This window comes from Azolla caroliniana, unplaced genomic scaffold (assembly GCF_043228905.1).
Source record: "Azolla caroliniana isolate FFs.n. ecotype wild unplaced genomic scaffold, voAzoCaro1.0.p SCAF_6, whole genome shotgun sequence".
Taxonomy (NCBI): domain Eukaryota; kingdom Viridiplantae; phylum Streptophyta; class Polypodiopsida; order Salviniales; family Salviniaceae; genus Azolla; species Azolla caroliniana.
Genome location: NW_028230441.1, coordinates 12,033,320 through 12,053,388, shown reverse-complemented (window position 1 = coordinate 12,053,388; position 20,069 = coordinate 12,033,320). Strand labels below are relative to the sequence as shown.

General features: G+C 44.1%; 1 pseudogene; it reads right to left on the bottom strand.

The window, feature by feature from the left end:
* Nucleotides 1-17,292: 17,292 nt before the first annotated feature.
* LOC147863100 (methionine gamma-lyase pseudogene) lies at nucleotides 17,293-18,982 on the bottom strand (annotated as a pseudogene).
* Nucleotides 18,983-20,069: the final 1,087 nt, after the last annotated feature.

Genomic DNA, 20,069 nt, shown 5'->3' with positions numbered 1-20,069 from the left:
TTTTTACCTGGCCTGGCCCTCCTCTTCATCATCATTCATCAACTTCAGCTTCTTTCTCCTCCTCTTCTTCCTTTTTTTTCTCTTTTTTTTTACCATCTCTCTCTCTCTCTCTCTCTCTCTCTCTCTCTCTCTCTCTCTCTCTCTCTCTCTCTGCCACCAGCCAAACGGCCTTTTCTTTATTTCTATTTCTTTTTAACCATTCTTGTTTCGCACCACCACCCTTCCTCTCCCAACACGGCTGCTTCTGCTTTACCCCCCCCCACCACATATGCAAGTGTGTATTTCCTCCATCTGCAAAACTTCGTCACCATTTTCCATTTTCTGTTCCCCTCTTCTCAAAACCAGACATTGTTATTGTATACGTCGTGAATACACTTGTTACATACACTACGAAACACGATTGGGCCGAGAGCCACAAAGCACGTTGGAGCGAGGATCCAAGAACTTCCAACAATTAGTATGTCAAAAGGTGCCTTTATGGCCAAAAGTGGTCGGATACAAGGGACAGTCTGAAATGTGTTTGCCAAGCTAGAAACGAGTGGATCCGTCTTCAAAAGATGGACAAAAAAGCATATAAAGTACGTCAAATTTGGACAAACTTAACCCAAGGTGAACACAAAGGTGATGCATCGTATTGTTTATGATTCTAAGTTTTTGTGAGCTAATTGATACAAGAGTTTGGGAGCATTATTGAAGTCCATATACCAAATTCTTTAGCTCAAACGTGAAGGCCCGCGAAACTCTACTAAAATGCTTATTGCTTGAGTTTGAAACTCTATCAATAAACATATTAGTAGAGTTTCAAATTCGCACACATCTAATGATGCCATAGCACTAATGAGACACTTGGAAAAGTTCGCAAACATATGTTGATTGTGGTACAAGAGGGAACCAAGAAACTATATCGATCATGGATAAACAAATAGGGAGGGATTTAGTCAGAGTTTTGGAGGTGAATGGAATTGTGAAACCGCAAACCATCCTTGAATTTAAGCCTCCTTGAACTCCATGGTATGTGCAACGCATGAATGGTTTTTTAACATTCTCCAAATGATTAACTGTTACATGACTTCACGCAACCTAATCAATGTAAGGCTTGTCCCCATCTTAACGGACCCTTATCATTTTTGACATTTTCTACTTTTCTCCAGGTGAGGTTGCGGATCAACTCTAATTTCCCCCCCATCTAAAACCCATGCCAAGAAAAGAAAAAATAAAGGTTTCCTTTTCTCTTATCTTTTGTTCTGTAAATTGTGTCGTTGAAAAGTGCTCGACGTGGCCCTATTTGCCCACTTACACTTGTTTTTTGGCTTTGATTTAGACAAAGAGAAAGAAAAACAAAGTGCTCTCTGGTACACACAACAAAATGGGTAGTCAGATTGACATAGTATACATGTATAATGTATGCATACATGTGTGTATACATATTGTATGTATTAGCAAACCAAAGAAAGTAGAGAAGCAACTCATGACGTGCAACTTCTATTGGCTTTAACCCAATACCCCTATAACAATGTTGTACTCATGAACACTTAGGTATAGAAAAAGCTAGGAAAACTTGTTAAAGAACAATGAATCGAGCATATTCAAGGGTGTTTTAAGTGCATGAGAGCGAGGGATGTTGTTCGTTTCAAATTCCAGATTACTTGATAAGAGCCATAAATATTCAGCGTCTATTACCAATGTGAGCATTGTGTTCTTCAATGTTCTTCAAGGTAAAGGTGTTTTGAAAATCTCGTCTATAGAAAACTATTTAATATTTGGATTCTCCATTGGCTACAAGTTTATCCAAGTCAAATGTTTTAGAGTACAAACTTGGACCCCAACACATGCATACACACTACTAACATTTTTAAACAATATATTGGCATCTATTGACAAAGTCCTTGTGACAAATGTGGAAGTGAAATATTTTTACCAAACTATTTAATGCCTACATAAACCAAAATTAATGTTGCACACTTTGTTGCAAGACATGTATAGGAAATATTTTGTCAAAAATTAGTGTTGCACGCTACATTGTTGCAAGACATTTATAGGAAATTGGAATTCACCATCAACACATATGCTTCCAATGCATTCTAAGTCGATTTGATGAGAGTGTTGAATGAAGCATCAAATTTTAGTTATTTATAACCAAGATGCTCCTCTCAAAGACACTAATTTGAATGGATCATATTTTCCATTGCGTATCTCAACAAGAAATTGTCCACAATGCTAAGGTAAATGTGATGATCGTATATGTAATACTAATTAATGAAGCCTTTACCTAGGCAATGTATAATAAACAATGCATGAATATATCTTGCTTTTGTATGGCACAACTTATGTATGGTCTCAACACCAAAATTTTGGTTGATGGAGATGTCTCATCTTCGGTCAAATATGCGTAGCTAGTTACAAATTTACATGTTAAGTATTTTCTTACTTGTGACGAACTACGTAATTAGATGGACCATCGTCAAAATAAACTTCTAGGCAATAATGTTTTTAGTGTAATGTTGGATAATGTATCTCAAGGAGCTTCTTCCCTTTGTATAACCTCAATTAAGCATCTTGTGAATTGCCATCAACCTGTAAATGAAAGGCTTTACATAGTAGCCAACAAGATGTGTGTGTGTGTGTGTGTGTGTGCATGCATATACGTGTGTGTAGTGCACCCATACATATGTTTTCATCCATCATGTGAGTGTGTGTTTATGTATATACATATAAATATAAATGTATAACTTGCATCTATATGCATGTTGGAATATATGTAGTAAAAGTGATTTTTCGATTTCGAATTTCGAATTTCTCTATCAGATTCGCGAGTTCCCAAAACTGTAACCCAATCGAGGAATTGAACTGCAATTCCATACGTAAGAATAAATGATCAGTTCCAAAGGTAAGTCAATGAAAGAGTATATATAGTCACTAGTGTGAGTCATGATATCACCATGAACATATAATTGGTACATTATACAAATTTCCCTTCACGAGGAGTAGTTTAACTTTCTGAAGTATTTATGATTGACTACATAATGATTGAAAGAGTACAAGCGAGATATTATAAAATGAACTATCTTGTCAAAGCATTACATTAAACTCAAATCTCTACCCATATCAAGCTATTTCTTATCTAAATATCCATTTGATTCTCTTCGAGACATCTTTCACGTGTGTTGCAAAACAAAGTTCATCAACAAATGTATCCGACTTTCATCACTTGTAGCTCAATTGGTAATTCCTGTAAAAAAATTCCCCAACAAATTGAACACTCATTGGCAAATTTATCCACCTTCCATCACTTGTTGCATAATTTGTAATTGTTGTAAAATATTTCCTAGACAAAATGAACATTAATTGTGTGTGCCCACATGCATATGTGTAATTTTCAAGTGTATACTATGATTTCTATTTTGTGGCTGGCTAAACTTAAGAGAAATACAATTAGTTTATTAACCAAGCAAGGTTAAGTAAGTCGAACGATAGTGATGACTTAGCATCTATGGGACATGCAATTTTGTTATTTTTGTTTCATGGTGAGGTACCTAGTACGAGAATAAAGCAATGAGTGGATGCAAACCTCATAACCTCGGTAATTCATCACAACAAAATTATGGGCTTGTTAGCTGGAGATGTTGCATGATGGCAACTTGGTTTTTAGAGATGATGCAAATAAAAACATTGCCTTTAGGGTGTGTTAGAGTTCAACTTTCTCTGTTATGATGTTGTTGAAGCAACATCATTCAAGTTTTCCAATGACAACACATCTGTAAAACAAAAAGGACACTTATTGGATCTTATCACATCTATGTGGGCCAATCCCCTGAGCCAATAACACCATGGATATGGAAGGAACCTTTTTAAAAAGTGGCAAATAGATTTATACACATCTTGAAATAAAATTAACCATTTTATACATCATAAAAACAAATATGAAATTGATATCTTCAAGTAAAAATAGTGCTCAATGTTGCCACCATTAATAGAGCAGAATTCTGTGAAGATGAAGGGAGCCTCAGGGAGATATAGGATTGTTGAGATTTTTATCTTGAAGTTGTTGGCTTTCTTCCAAGGAGACGAATGATGTATTTTTATCTTCTTTGTTAGTACATTAAGTTTTAGATCCATTTGTACAACAATGAGCATGTAATTCAAATTGATAGTGTCCACTATCGAGGATATTTATTAGCATGCTTGTAGCTAGACATAACTTTTGAATTAGATCTATAAAAGGTGCTTAATGCTTTATTATTGCTTTTGATGGCCCATGATATGTGTGGAGTACTAGGAAAGTGAGAAATTTGGGTTTTGAACCTAAGACACAATGTTAATAGAATAACTTACCACTAGGGTAAGCTAATTATGAGAGAGAGAGAGAGAGAGAGAGAGAGAGAGAGAGAGCCTAGTGGTCATGGGTTCAACCCCTACATTCCATAGAGGCATCTAGTCAAACAAGAGATATATGTGAAGTAATAGAGAGATGAGAGATTGGGTTTCGAACCCAAGACATGGTGTTAATAGTGTAACAACTTACCAGTAGGATAAGCTAATTAGAGAGAGAGAAAGAGAGAGAATTATCACTAAGATTGATCAAAAGATGATGCGTTCAACATCTACATTTTTTGTGATCATGTTGTAAAATAGTGAGATTTAACACGCTAAGGTATATAGCCTGAACATGATAAAAGAAAGTCAAAGAGGGAGGGGGAAGTGAATAGCCCATGTTCTAAAATTCAATTTGCATGCTCAAAGCATTGGTGGGAGGTGAGGATCACTAACTCTAGTTCCCTTTTATGTGTGATGGGATCTAGTGTACTTCAACATCAACACTTGCAAAATGGATTCCAATATGTTGACTTGTCAGAATTTAGCAATATGAAATTTGCTAGAGAGATTCACAAATTTGTAAGCCATGCCATTATTTTGTTGGTAACTAAAGCGACTAGGTCACTTCCACATTAACTATTCCAAAAAATCAATTCAAGATGCTGACTTGTAAAATTCATTAGATGAAGCTTTTGGAGGATCACATAACTCATAAGCCCAAAATTCCTTTGTGGGCAATGGGAGCGAACAACATGCATCCACGTCGACGATTCCAAAATTGATTCCAAGATGCTATCATCCCAAAATCTCATTAGATTCCATCTTGTGGAATGAGATGTTGTCTACCTCTAGGGCTTTCGGAGGTCCAAAGGCTCTAATAATTGAGACCATTAGTTTTTACGTGTGAACATGTAAAAGTAGGGATTGTGCATAATCCAGGAGACTTCTCTTTTTTGAGCTTGCACTAGAGCAACAAAGACAACTCTCTGAGAGAGATGTTTTGTTTGCTAGTGCATTATCTTTTCATTCAAATGTTATCAATCGCTCTCGTCTTGCTCCCCTTTGTTCTGCATCAAGTTTCTAGGTGGTCCCTCAACAAATATGATAAGTAGAATATACCCATCAAATTTACCCACTTTGCTAGTAAGGAATAGTGAATGTATGCCATTAATGTCTAGAATCTAACAATCACCATAAGGCCAATGGAGTTGGCATTTGTGGATGTATATTCTAGGTCATTCTTCCATGATTAATTAGAAAATTCAAGGACAAATATGACATTTATATTTTGTAGAAATATATAACATAAATTTGTATTTTCTTCATGATGATTTAGATGTAAAGCATGTGCTAGTCTACTAGATAATTTTCAACTTTGTGTGTTCAAATCTCATTTGGCGCAACATTATGGATAGGTGTTGACTCTTTGTTTGCATAACCATTATACATTAACACAAGTAGTGTTTCGAGTTGTCAAGGATTTTCCCAACAAATGAGGATTTTGCTTTGCACGCATGCATCAAAATGCTCACACAAACAGATGCTCATATATGCATGGCTAAAATCCGAAAGACATCGTAGATGTGAATGGACCGATGACTCGTAGAAGCCTAAGAGGTAAGGAGATGCTGACGATGACAAACATGTTGATGGCAAGACTGAGTGCATACTCTAGGCGAACAACACGAGGTGCTTGAGATGAAGCATTTGAGTCGAGACTACGTGCGAAGAGACGATGCAAGTAGCAATCGGCAATGGTTCGGTTTGAACCGAACTGAACTGCGAAACCGCAACTTAATGGTTTTAACGGTTCGGTTCAGGTTCGGGTTGTTTTAACGGTTCGGTTTGGTTTCAATAGTTAGAAACCACGATTTAAACGGTTTTTTTTAATTCAAAAAAATATAAATAAATAATTAATTAATTAATTAATTTTGTTTTCAATTAATCTTTTCATTTTCATGCCTTATTCTCACATTTTGGGGAAATTTTTAAAGTTTAAAATTTGACCTACGCAAAAAACCGAAACCCAACCACGAAACCGTTGTTTACCGGTGTCGCGTTGTTACGCGCGTGCGTATAGAACGAGGCGGGACCACGGGGGTATTGGACCGAGGAATAACTGATCAGGAGTAGGAGCAAGAAAGACAACAGTTATGTGTCCACACACACAAACACACAGGTACACAGAAACCACAACCGAATGAAACAACGAAAACGAGACAAATGTGTATATGTATATATATATATATATATATTCTAATGAATAAGGGGTTACAACTAGCAGGACGGTGAGCGATGAATCTCCTACGCCTATGCACATGCACACAAAAGAGCGAGATGGAGACTCTGCCAGAAGCACTCGGGCATTCCGCGGAGCAGAGTCACTCTCTCCAAAACCTGCACAGAGCAAAATACAGAGAAAGACGGAGGAGAAGAGCTCGGTCCCAGTCCGATAGCACTTCCTCCTCGACAAAAGCGATCCCCTTTACGATTCCTCTCCCTCTCTTTTATAGCCCAAGGAGGGAGGCCGTTACAACTTGTTACATCATCTTTATTCTCTATCCTTTCGAACAGAGATATGCCTCAATTTCCTACCTATCAAATCCGTGCGACCTAGGATATTCACATCAGCCGACTTGTACCCAAATATGTACATTACAACAAAAATTGTGCCTGCGTGTAAGGGCCGGTTCGTGCACATCATTCTCCGATTCCGCCTAGGGACAGTTTTCTCCACGACATCCGCCCCCACCTAACCGCGCATCCACCGGTATGCACCAAAATAAACTCTTGCCGGAGAAGACCGGCCCGCGCTTACCCTTCGTCCTCCGGATCGCCATTCGCTCCGAACCAATCGTCCTCGCTATCCAAGTCATCCAGGTCCGGTTCATCCTTGTGCCGCTTTTTGAACGCTTTGATCCTTTTCTCGGCCACTGGTACTCCCATCCTCGTCCCGTCAAGCTCCGCGAGATGGTAGGTCCCATTGTCATTGGCGCTTGTAACCACGTAAGGCCCGAACCACCTCCTTGCGAACTTCTACATCGCCTTGTGCTGGTTGTCGAAGTTGTTGTCATATACCAGAACCCAGTCGCCTTCCTCGATTTTCTTCGGCCTTAGTCTGTGAGTCCGGTCGAATCACCCCTTGTTCTTTACACTCGCGGCCCGCAGCTTTTCCGCGGCTCGTTCCACATCCTCCGGTCTTCGCTCGAGCTGTCGAATCCGCACCGCTAACAGCTCTTCCCGGCTCATCTCGTCTCTCCAGTCCACCGTGGCCCATGAGGAGATCGTTCGCTCCATTGGCATGACCGGCTTCTGCCCGTACATCAGCTCCGCCAGCATGAACCCGGTTACCGAACTATGCATAGTTCGGTCGGCCCACAACGCATAGGGTAAGAGCCGCGGCCAATTTTCGACTTGGCCTCCATATGCCCGCACTAACGCTTTGACAATCGGCCCGTGTCCGCATTCCACCTTCCCGTTCGCCTCCGGATTGTACGCCGTGGTGAGCGAGAGTTTAACCCCTAGCCGGTCAAACAACTCTTCAGCCTCCTTTGCATCCAGTTCTCCGTGGTCGGCTACGATCTTTCCTACGCACCCGTACCGACATACCACTTCTTCGATCAGAAATCGGCACACGACCGCGGTCGTTTTGTTCGGCAATGCTCGGCCTTCCACCTGGTTTGTCAGGTCCTCTCGGGCCAGCACCAGATATCGCATCTGCCCTACCCCCATCGGCATCGTCACCATATCCACAATCCACTTGAAGTGGATAGTCGGAGGGTAGGTCGGGTGGAGCTCATCCCGACGTCGGACTATGGAGTGCATCTGACAGCTTTCACAAGCCGTCATGAACCGATGCACGTCCCGGTATAGTCCCCGCCACCAGTACTTCCCCTTTAGCTTCTCGAATGTGGCCCACGTCCCGCAGTATTCAGCCCAAGGACTCTCATGGTACGTTGTCAACAGTTCCACCTGTTCCTCTTTGTTCGCCACAACCCGGAGCGGGATGTCGTTTCTCTTCTTCGGGTGCTTCCATATGCACCCATCCCGTAAGAAGAATCGGTACGCTTTCTTCCGAATCCGGTTGGTCTCTTCCTTCGTCCACGCCATGTCCAATGTCATTGTCTTCAGGAACCCGCCGTCTGGAGCCACTCCCCGTCATACTTACTCTCGTCGAACTCGTTAAGCGCCGGAGTGCTCCCCTTCCTTGTTGTTACGTAAGTCGTCTCGAAGAAGTCCACGCCGACTTCTTCGTCCTCCAAAACCATGTTGTCCTCATCATCGAATCTCGCCCTCGAAAGCATGTCGGCCATGGCGTTGTCTTTTCCGGAAATGTGTCGTATTTCCGGATTCAGGGACTTGATGTACGCTATCCACCTGAGCATTGCCAGGTCCGGCATCACACATCTTGAAACCATACCGAGAATCGGCAGGCAGTCCGTCTCAATTATCACCTCCATCCCAATCAGATAGTCTTTGTCGGCCTTGACCGCCGAAACGATACCCTAGAGTTCGCGTTTAACCTGGGCATACCCTCGCTGTCGTTCACTGAGGACTTTTGCGCCGAACCGGATGGGGAACCTCGTGCCATTCTCATCCTCTTGGTTGATCACCCATCCAATTCTGGTCGGACTCGTGTCTATGGTCACGTAAATCGGAATGTCTTTACCGTAGACCACTTTCCGGAGTGTCGGCGCCACAACAAGTGCTCCTTTCATTTTTCGGACTGACTCCGTATGCTCCTCTCTCCACTCGACTTTACACCCTTTCTTCAGCAATCCATAGAGCGGCTCCGCAACATGGGCATAATGCGGGATCCAGATATGGTAGAACGCGCATGCTCCCAAGAATCTCCGGACTTCCGTGACCGAATTGCAATTGCGCTTCATTGCGGAGATGGCCTCTACCTTGGCCAGCGACGGTTTTTGACCGAATGGCCCGCATAGGTGTTCGATGACCATGATCTCCGATTTCCCGAAGGCCGATTTTTCCCCAGAGAAGGTGAGCCTTGCGCCCTCTAGCCTTTGCAGCACCTTCTCCCAGTCATCGACGTGGTCCGCCACGAACTTCCGGCATCCGTCCGGTCCGATTGTCTCGTCCTTATCCTCCATCGGGCATCCTTTGATCGGGATGTTGTCTAAGAATGGCATGGTGATGTCTGGGATACAATCCCTTAGCACTTTGTTCATTGCGTTCACCATGTGGGCTACCGAGTTCGTCCCTCCTTGCGGAAGGGTACACATATGTACTAGGCCGAGAGGAGTCTGCATCGTCGTAATGTCCCTACTCTCCACAGCTAGCTAGAACTGATCGTATCCCGAGTACAGATCACCAACCGAGTAAATTGACCTTCCGGCGAAGGCCTCCACGAACTCGTCTATGGTCGGTCTGGTTCCTGCGTTCCGAATGGTCACCTTGTTGACCGGTTGTAGGTCCTAGATGAAGCACAATGTGTCGTTCTTCTTGGGCACGGTAAGCCACTGATTAGAATACGGGGCCCTCGACGGTTCGAGGATGCCCATATCCACCTTCTGTTTCAATAGCTCCATCAACTTCGGGATGTGAGCTCTGGGTACTAGAATCGGTTTGAGATTCCACGGTACATGCGGTACCGTGAAGATCACCATTGGTTCCACAATCGTCGGGTCTACGCACCCGATCTCCTCCGGCGAGAATGCGAAGGCCTTTCCGTGCCTCTCGAGCATTCTCCGAAACCGGTCCTCCTCCGCCAGCAGTAGAAAGCCACCCCCACCGACCTTGAGCTCTCGTAACGTTATGTCGGTGAATCGGTGTCCTATGCCAGCCGGATCTCCTAAACTTGGGTCTGACGCGACCCCTTTCATCCGTAACTCGCTGCCCTCCAGCAAGGGTGCCGCGACTGGTCTCGCCTTCCGGTCCACAATCTTGTACTTCGTATCCACTCGGGCCGTCCGATCGAACCCGACCCTTTCCCCGAAGTCAGCGATGACTTCGTACATCTCCACTGAACTAACCAGAACTGCCTGGTCTTCACTAAGGCCTCCCTCGACAACCTCGCGTAATTCCCCCAAGGTGTCATCGAAGGAAACTGCCTCCACGGCACCGCCAATCTCTTCGCCAGGGGCGAGGACTCTGTACGCTCTGAGTCTTTCTTCCACTCGCTTCTTTTCCTGGCCACTGAGGCCGGCTATAGTACAACCTCCGTTATCGGAGAACCAAAATTTCCTATTTATGGTACATGCGTGGGGTTCTTCCAAGGAGTCCGGACTATCTCGGCCCGGCCCCACGCCTTGATAGCCCTCTCTAAAAATCCCCTCGGCTCTCGCCGCCGAGGGTCTCACGATTACGCTCATGGTTCGGCCTCACCGTCAAAAATTGAACGGAGCGTTGTCCGTCTTGGCTCTTCACGCGCACAATACGCCGATCCGTTGTCAAGCACCTTCGTTTCCATCCGTGCCGCGGTAATGTATGGCTCGCCGAGTATCACCGGGTGCGAGGAGGTCTCCTGCACAAAGAAGTGTTGATCTATCTCAACGTCGTTGATCTTTATGCGTACATTCGGGCACGCACCATGCAGCTCCTTCGTAGCGTGTGTCGTCATGCGTATCTTCCACCCATGCTTGGTGTTGATCGGCCACTTCCCCATTTTGTAGAAGTCCATGGACTAGTTGATCTTCGAGCCGTGGTCTATCAATGCCACCACCGGCTCCTGCACGTCCCCAACCCAAACAGGGGTCTCCATAGTGGCTTTGGCCCAATGTGGCTTCACGTAGTAGCTGTCCGCCAACTCATCCTCTAGGGCTGTGTCTTCTAGGCGCGTCATCCGCACCTCCACGAACTTCTCCGGCCCCGATTCCATCGAGAACCGCTTTTGCTTCACGAAGTCCACAATGGAGTCGTGGAACTCCTTCTTGGCGATTCCGAGCACCTTCCTCAGCGACAGCTCCACCTTGCTGTCGAGAATCCGCTCCTCGAGGACCTTCCGCAGGTCCGTTGACCTTTCAATCTCCGTGCTCAACCGGTAACCGGCCCGTTTCGTTCTATTCGGCACCCCGGTGTTGCCAGCATCGTTCTGCTTTGGTCTGAACCGGGTCTCGTACCGCTGTGAGGGACCGGCCTCTCTAGCCCTTCCCGCGCGCTTGTCTTCTACCAAAACCCCGTAGTTCTGGCATGCGGCTTCCACGAAGCCAATCTTCTCTTCAACTGGATCGTCCCATCCGGTGACCCCCCGGATCCGCTATTCCACGCGGTCCGCCTCCTCCTTCTTTAACTGTACCCCGGAGAGGCCTTCCAGCACCAGCAGCCAGAATCCGGGGTCTTTCGCCTTTCGACCCTCGTCGCCCCCGACCCGGAGTAGTGGACGGCCTCTACATGTCGCGTCGCGGCTTCTTCCATCAAGCGCTTCATCCCGCCGCGCCCGTTGTTCAACTCTAGGGCTTTCAGCGTGTCGCCGGCATGCACCCGCCCATTCCAGAGGTACACCACGTTGGCCCGAAGTGCCTCTATGAAATCCGCGCATTTTTTCCGGATGTGACCGACCGCGTCACACCACATGCATCGTTGCCCCGTCCGCGGCCTCCGATCACGAGGTTGATCGCCGTTGTCCCTCCATGCTTGTGCGATCTGGAGGTCGCGCACCATTTGCGTCAGCTCTTCCAGAGCCGCTCCTCCAGAAGAGCCTTGGACCACTCCGCTTGAGGCTGGGCCCATCTCGAGCCAATTCCGAGTCTCTTCCTTCCCAGCCGGCACCGATACCGGCTCCTCGAGCTTCCTTGCCGGGACCGGCTCCGACGCCGTCGAGACCTCCTCGCGCCACTTGTCAAAGCGGGCGCAGACCCCTTTGACCACAGCCTAGTCGGCCGTGAGGCCGTCATCCGTCTCCAATAGGAGAGCGACCTTCTCCCGATCCTCCCCTTCCCAGGCCCAAGCCATGAAGTCCCGCTTCGATAGTTGAAGCGAATCGTCGTACCCATACTTCTCGAGGAGCCGCCCCTCGAGCTCCACCCAAGCCTGGCATCCAGCTAGCACCTCGAGCACCTCCACGTGGATGCTCGGCGTCACCACTCGAGGGAATCCAGACAGTCGTCTGTCCTCCGGGATGTCCCTCATGATCATTTCAGCCCAATAGGCCTCCAAATAGCTCGTGGCATTCTTCCCACCGAATCAGGCTATGGTGCCGACAATCGATTCTATGGCCCTATTAAGGGCACCCGTTCCCTCACGAGCACTCACTAGCCAGTCGACAACTACTGCCATAGCTTCAACAAGCTCGGATCCCCTCATATTTTCTATTCCTCTGCCGCCTTTTCACATCGGGTTCACCAAATATGTCGCGTTGTTACGTGCGTGCGTATAGAACGAGGCTGGACCATGGGGGACTTGGACTGAGGAATAACCGATCAGGAGTAGGAGCAAGAAAGACAACGGTCGTGCTTCCACACACACACACACACAGGTACACAGAAATCGCAACCGAATGAAACAACGGAAACGAGACAAATGCGTATATGTATATATATATATATATATATATTCTAATGAATAAGGGGTTACAACCGGCAGGTCGGTAAGCGACGAATCTCCCACGCCTACGCACACACACACAGAAGAGCGAGATGGAGACTCTGCCAGAAGCACTCGGGCGTTCCGCGGAGCAGAGTCAGCCTCTCCAAAACCTGCACAGAGCAAAATACAGAGAAAGACGGAGGAGAAGAGCTCGGTCCCAGTCCGACAGCACTTCGCCCTCGACAAAAGCGATCCCCTTTACGATTCCTCTCCCTCTCTTTTATAGCCCAAGGAGGGAGGCCGTTACAACTTGTTACATCATCTTTATTCTCTGTCCTTTCAGACAGAGATATGCCTTGATTTCCTACCTATCAAATCCGTGCGACCTACGATATTCACATTAGCCGACTTGTACCCAAATATGTACATTACAACAAAACTTGTGCCCGCGTGTAAGGGCCGGTTCGCGCACATCATTCTCCGATTCCGCCTAGGGACAGTTTTCTCCATGACACCGGTTTAATGGCTTAACGGTTTGACAATTTTTTAATGGTTCGGTTTAACAGTTTTGTGGTTCGGTTCGGTTCGGTTCGGTTCAAGTTTCAACATCTCTAAACAGTTCGGTTTGGACCCCCTCAAACCGAACCGAACCGTTGTCAATTGCTAGATGCAAGCAGGCATTGGTTGGCAAGCACAGCAATGGTGTGGCGTGGCAAGACATGCCCATAAATCGGTTTTCGTGAGTAAAACGATGCACATGTGTGTCTATGTATTTGCCAACCAGCCAGCTCTAGTGGACCACATATCATGTTTGGTTTGGGAATTGTGGGGACAAGTATGTATTATAATTTATAATGTATGTATACATGGCCAAAACTTGAGCCACAAGATAACACCGCCCCCCAATACATATCCTGTTCCTCTCATACCTCACAAAGTCTCCACCATGGAAGCTCTCACTCGCTGAACTGTCAGTTTAAGTGTTTTACTCCTCACACACAAATGTGGGTAAGAAGCTCTAAATTGTAACTGAAATCTCTTTTTGTTGCTCTGTAATATATTCAATCCTTGACGCTTCGCAAACTCTACAATAGCTTCGCTACTTACATGACCTGCATTCATTTGTCCCTTTTCTTTTGTTTTGCAATGCTTTTTGGTGTCCTGGGAAATCTAGATCTCCTTCCTCTGATTCTGAAGTAGAATGGTTCAGAAGAACTAAATTGATGAAAGATGTGATATAGGTAGAAAGAACCAATAGGTGAAATATTCATTGTTTAGAAGATACAAATGTGAATAAGTTTGGCTACATTGGTGAAGGAAAATGGTTTGAACCTCGATACATTCACTTTATTAAAGGATTATGGTTTAGGAGTACAGGAGGATGTACTCCTAAACCATAATATTTTGGATTATTTCAGATTGTGATTGTTTGTTAATGTGTTCTAAATTAGGTATATGTTCAAACAGTATTCCCATCAGTATTTGGAATGATTCCACGGTGATTTTTACCTACGTGCTTTAGTAATGTGACCTAGATTAGATATATATTCGAAGAGTATTTAGAATGAGTTCACTGTGATTGATCATCTGGATGACTTCAGTAATGTCATCTAAGTTAGATATGTATTCCAAAAGATTTTGGACTGATGATGACTAATGTGATGTGATATAATGAATGAGATATTCCGAGAATACTTGGGATGGACTTTATGGCAATCTTTTACTGATATGAGGATGGTAATGTGATCTCATGAATTTTTGAATGGGGTTTTCAACACCTAGTGAATGAGTTCAAAAAGTACTCGGGGTTCTTTAAGAAGCAAGAAGGGAATCTTGATGCATAGATGTCCTGAAGTATTTTCTTTCATAAATACCTGGTTCAGTCCAAGTATATGGACACTACTGAAAATTTATATGAGGGTATTTCATTATTCATATAAGAATCCTTCATGAATCTTAAAATTTATAGACGTGAGAAAGCGAGGTATGACAAGAAAGGATCAATGCCATAGCTCTATATTTGTTTAAAAGATGAATGTGTCTCTCTAACTACAAGTAGCTAGAAGGAAGAATTCCAGATGGGGTTGTTCAGTAATAGTAGATCTATGGACTATGATTGTAGCTTATCGTGTGGATTCGTGTTATTTGACTTTTATGGATATTTGTTTATGTTTAGGTTTCTTATTTATGAATCATGGCTTCTGGGTGGATGATTGAATCGGTGATTAGGCATATGGTTTAGGGTTTCTGTGGATGTTGTGTTTTTTTAGCATCATTTTTTGTACTCAGATTCACACATCAATCCCAAACACTTAATCCGGAACCTCAGGAGATTTTTGAATGTCGTGGTGGATTGGCCTTCCCTTGTTTCTTAACCAGGCTCTAGAGTCTCGAGTCTAGATTATACTCTGCATCTCCAGATCAGTAATGCCCAAGCCAACTAGAGTGAGAGATTTAGCTTATCTAATGTGGGAAATATTGTGGGTATACGAATCATGGCCTAGAGTTGTTGATATTTGGTTGATTCTGTTCTTCTTCGTTTTTGTGTTGTATCAGATTTCTCTATGTCTTCTATGCTTTACGGTTGTTCTTCGTCATGGATTACAGATCCTGAATTTTTGCTCGATGACCGTGAGATTGTGTGAGGATTCTTCTTCATGAAGCATGGATAGTGGGCTGTAAATTGGGTTATATCTTTAGTGGGTTATGGGATATGTACCCATATTCTAGATTATATGAGTTCTATGGTGTTTTGAACTAGTTAGGGGCAATGATTTATAGTGTTGGAACACTATTTGGAAGAACTTATGCATGTGCTCAATTCAAGATCTTCAATTTAATATGTTAAAGCAATGTGTTAATCGACTTCTTGACTTGGGCCGATGAACAATGACTTGAAATGCAACGCTAAATTTGTTTATGCTTAATTTGGTTTGTTGTTGCTACTTTTGCAAGACAGGAACTATATACATGTGTTCTTGACACACACAATAGACCCATAGACCTTTTCGATGACTGGACAACACATGAATCTTTTGTTTTGGCAATTTAAAAGATGGTTTGTGTTCTTCCATATATAGAGAGTGGTAGGTCAAGTGATAATGAAAATGAGGGCTTGAGGTTCCCTACTTATGTTGGTTGGTGACATGGATGAATATCACACGGTTAAGTATTAAAGACGAACAGACAAGGATGGAGATAAAGGAGGAGTTGTTCCAAGGGGATCGTAAAGTGGTAGCATTGACCTGAGAAAGGAAACAATAACGAAAATTAGTACTAAAGGCAAGAGAAGAATAAAGTGAAAAAAGAGTGCAAAACACAATTAAAGGACATATTGTGAAAGTGTGCAAACGACAAATGGACAAGAAGAGACAAGAATGGATAAAGATGTAGAATGCAGCAGCATAGACATGAATGGATAAAAGGGTGGTAAAAGATTAAATACATATCAATGTATCTGAATGGGATCCAAGAATGACATATCATACCCCAAAGTACAAGATCAATATTTGGACGGAGAGAGAGGGATTGTGATTCGTGACCCTTTTCTCCCTTGTTGGAAATATGTTTTGTCTTTTCTTCCAATTTTTAGTTGAGCGTGTACTTGGTAGAGTCTATGTAGAAAACAACATCGACCTTGGGTTTTTCTTGCATCATGCATTGCTTTGAATGTACCATCAAGTCTATGTGGGCACCATATAAGTCTTCGTTAAAAACCTCTAAAATATACTCGTGTATATATATTATGTATATATATATATATCTCAAATAGGACGCAACAATCTCAAATTTACTAGGAAGGAAGGGTAATCTATTTTTCTAAAGTTTGTTCACTTCTTTTTATTAAAAATAATTCTTTTAACATTTTTCTTGAAGTTTTGTCTGCAGTGTATTTTTTCCTTTGTTTGATACCTGAATAAGGAGGACCTACAAATTGAAACAAGACCTCCATGCTGCACATAAATCTAGAAAAGGTCACATTTAGAGTCGGAAATATGAGAACCCTAGAAGTGTTTTTTTTTGTTTGGATAATCTCCATGAGGGAATAGTACCACTAATGTACACTTAACTACAACACAAACAATTTCTTATATTGCAAAGAAAAAGGTTAAATCTGATCCCAAGTGGAGCTACTCGGTAGGACGGGATCATGTGATCTCATTTTCTGTCTTACGTGGAAGGAAGCAGCTTGGTGTTATTTTGTGCGTAGGAAGGACCCAATTGCCAAAAAGCCGAGCCACGAATTCAAAATCTTAACTGTTTTGCATCTCGGCCGTTCAAGACCTTATTTCAATTTGCATCCAACAAAGAGAAAGGCACTGCATATAATATTTAAAAGGAACCAACAAAATAGTAACAATTCATCAATTGTAGTAGCATCCCAGGAGATAAAACAAATTATTCACTATCATCTATGTCTTAAGAGTGGTATGGCACCGAAAAAAACCCATTAAAACCCATTGGAACACGACACTACTATGCTCCAATCTCATGGAGTAAAAAGCAATGCATGCCTCTTTCTCTTCCATTGGTGTGGGAGAGAAGCTGAAGCAAGTTTATTATTAAGATTATGCAGAAACATTCAAAGGTTAGCTTTCCAATGTGAGATACACTCTAGAAGAGCTACATGTTTGAACAAACAAAAAGCAAATGTTTTTTTGAATAACTGTCAATGATTTGAAGTAGTTGTAGCATTATAACTAGGGACCCTCTTCGTGTTGGGTTGAACGAGATCGAGGGTAGTAAGGGCCTCGAGCAACTGGTTCCACCGTTGTTCCAACGTGCCCGTGTAGCCCACCGACATGCGAACGAGGCCAGGCGAAATGCCGGTTCGCTCTTGCTCATCCACACTCAACTCACTGCTGGTGCTCGAACCTGGGCACGACATTAGCGTCTCGTAGTACCCCAAGCTCACCGCCATGAATCCGAATTGCACATTATTTTGAAGGTAGTGAATAAACTTATAAGCTCTTTCCTTGGTCCCCAGATGGATGCCCATCATGCCCCCATAGCCATAGCCGGCGTTGGCGAGCCTCTTAAAAAGATGGTGTTGCGGATGTTCCTCGAGGCCTGGGTAAATAACCTTGAGCCCCAGAGTCTGAAGCCTTGTGGCATAGGTGAGTGCCCTGTGGCAATGCTCCTTCATCCGCAGCGCCAGGTGCGGGATGCGCTCCGAGATGCTGAACGCAACATTCGGGTTCATGGTGGGGCCGAGGAGCATCAATGCACCTTGCTGGAGCCCCATCATGGAGTCGATGAGCGCGGCGGGCCCGCACACGGCCCCGGCGATTACGTCAGCGCCCCCGCTTATGTACTTGGAGATGCTATGGACTACTATGTCTGCTCCAAGGTGGGCCGGGGAGAGTATGACGGGCGCGAATGTGTTGTCCACGACCACCGTGATCGGCCGCCGCCTGTCCTTCTGTTGGGCAGCCGACACCTCCCTCGCTATGGCCGATAGGCGGGGTATGTCTGCCACCGAGAGGGTCGGGTTCGAGATCGACTCTAGGTAAAGAACCCGGGCCGAGGGTAAAGCTGCACGGATCTCCGCCTCCGCATCTTCGCCGAATATGTCGATGAAAGTAGTCGTAATCCCACATGTCCTGGGGAGGAAGTGAGACAGCAGCGCAAAAGTACCCCCATAGAGGTGGCTCGAAGCCACTATATGGTCCCCATGATCGCAAAGCTGGAGAAGGACAGAGGAGATGGCCGACATGCCGCTCGAGGTGCAGTAGGCCGCCTCGGTGCCTTCCAAGGCCGCCAATTGTCGGCTCAAATTGAGGATCGTCGGGTTGAAGTGGCGGCTATAGATGTAGAAATCCATGCTGGGGCCGAGCTCTCCCGAGAAAAGCTTCCCCAATGTCTCGGGCTCCATGACCGTGAAAGTCGCCGATGCTTCGATAGACATGTTAACCCCGCCATGTTCGCCAAACTCATGCCGGACTGATGCCAATGCATGAACTGGGTCTTGCCAGTATGGCCCCCCCGCCCCCGACTTTAAGTTGTTGCCCATGCCATTCTGCTGAAGTAGCATACCCTGCTCCTCTAATCCTCCTCCTCCTCCTACTACTCTTTCCTCTTCAATTGTACGAAGTCTCTTTGATGTGACCTTGTTGTTGGTATTGACCTCTACTAGCTGCAGCTGCTCTTCAACACCTTCTTCTTCTTCTTCTTTTTGTTTCATGGTGCTTGAAGAAAAAGAAGAAGAAGAAGGATGGGCAATGCAAGCAATCAGGGGAACAAAATCACAAATCTCCGATTGCTTGCTTTTGTTGTTAAATTGTTTGTATATATTTCTAAGTGTTTTTGTTAAGACTTTTCTTTTCTTAAAATTTCAGAAGCGGTGAGGTGAGTGGGATACATATGATACAACAAAACGTTATTTTGGGTTTCTATTTTTATAGGTACATAAATGAAAGTGACAAAGAAAAGAGAGAGAAAGGAGAAGCAAAAAGTAATAAAAACAGAGAAGAGAGAGAGAGGGTTCATCCCAAAAGTGAGCCAGATGCATGAACCAAACCACACCCCCCCCCCCCCCCCCCCCCCCCTCCAATCTCTCATGGAAACACTCTTTCAATTGAATTCCATGCTAAACATAGCCAGGCATATACAAATAAAACTCAAAATGAATGAACAAGCAAAACGATTTAGAACGCACCACACTCCTCATGTGTTTTTTTTCATAAGAACGTTCAGAAGCAATGACTTGTTGGGAATCCACGTGGTTTCCACTCACTGTCACATCATGTCACGTGGGAAAAAAAACTCTTCTTCATCAAGCCACCAACTACAAAAGATGGATTAGTGATTCATGGATATATACATATTTATATATGTATGTATATGATGTATATCAAGTGAGTTTGAATGCACCACATGACCCTCATTACCCTCTAGGTGGTGCATATGCAAATAATGCAATGTTCATGGACTTGATGGTCCATGGAACCCTTCGACTCACATCATTATGTATAAAAGTCTCACCGCTTTCTTCATTGTATAAATATGTCCATTCCAAGGGTAAGATGCCCACTATCAACTCTAGTCTGTCACAACTACGAGCAAAAGACACCACCCATTTTGAGTGGGAGTACGTTCCTTGATTTGTATAGCTTCGTGAAGGAGAGTGTAACATGTGCCAAGATGGGTACATTCCCCAAAATGCTTTTATACATATGCATGAACTTCCAAGCGTATTTATTTTGCTTTGAAGGTTTCAAATACCAAGTCTTTTAACTTAAATTGGATGCAAAAATTGTGCCACCCTTTTG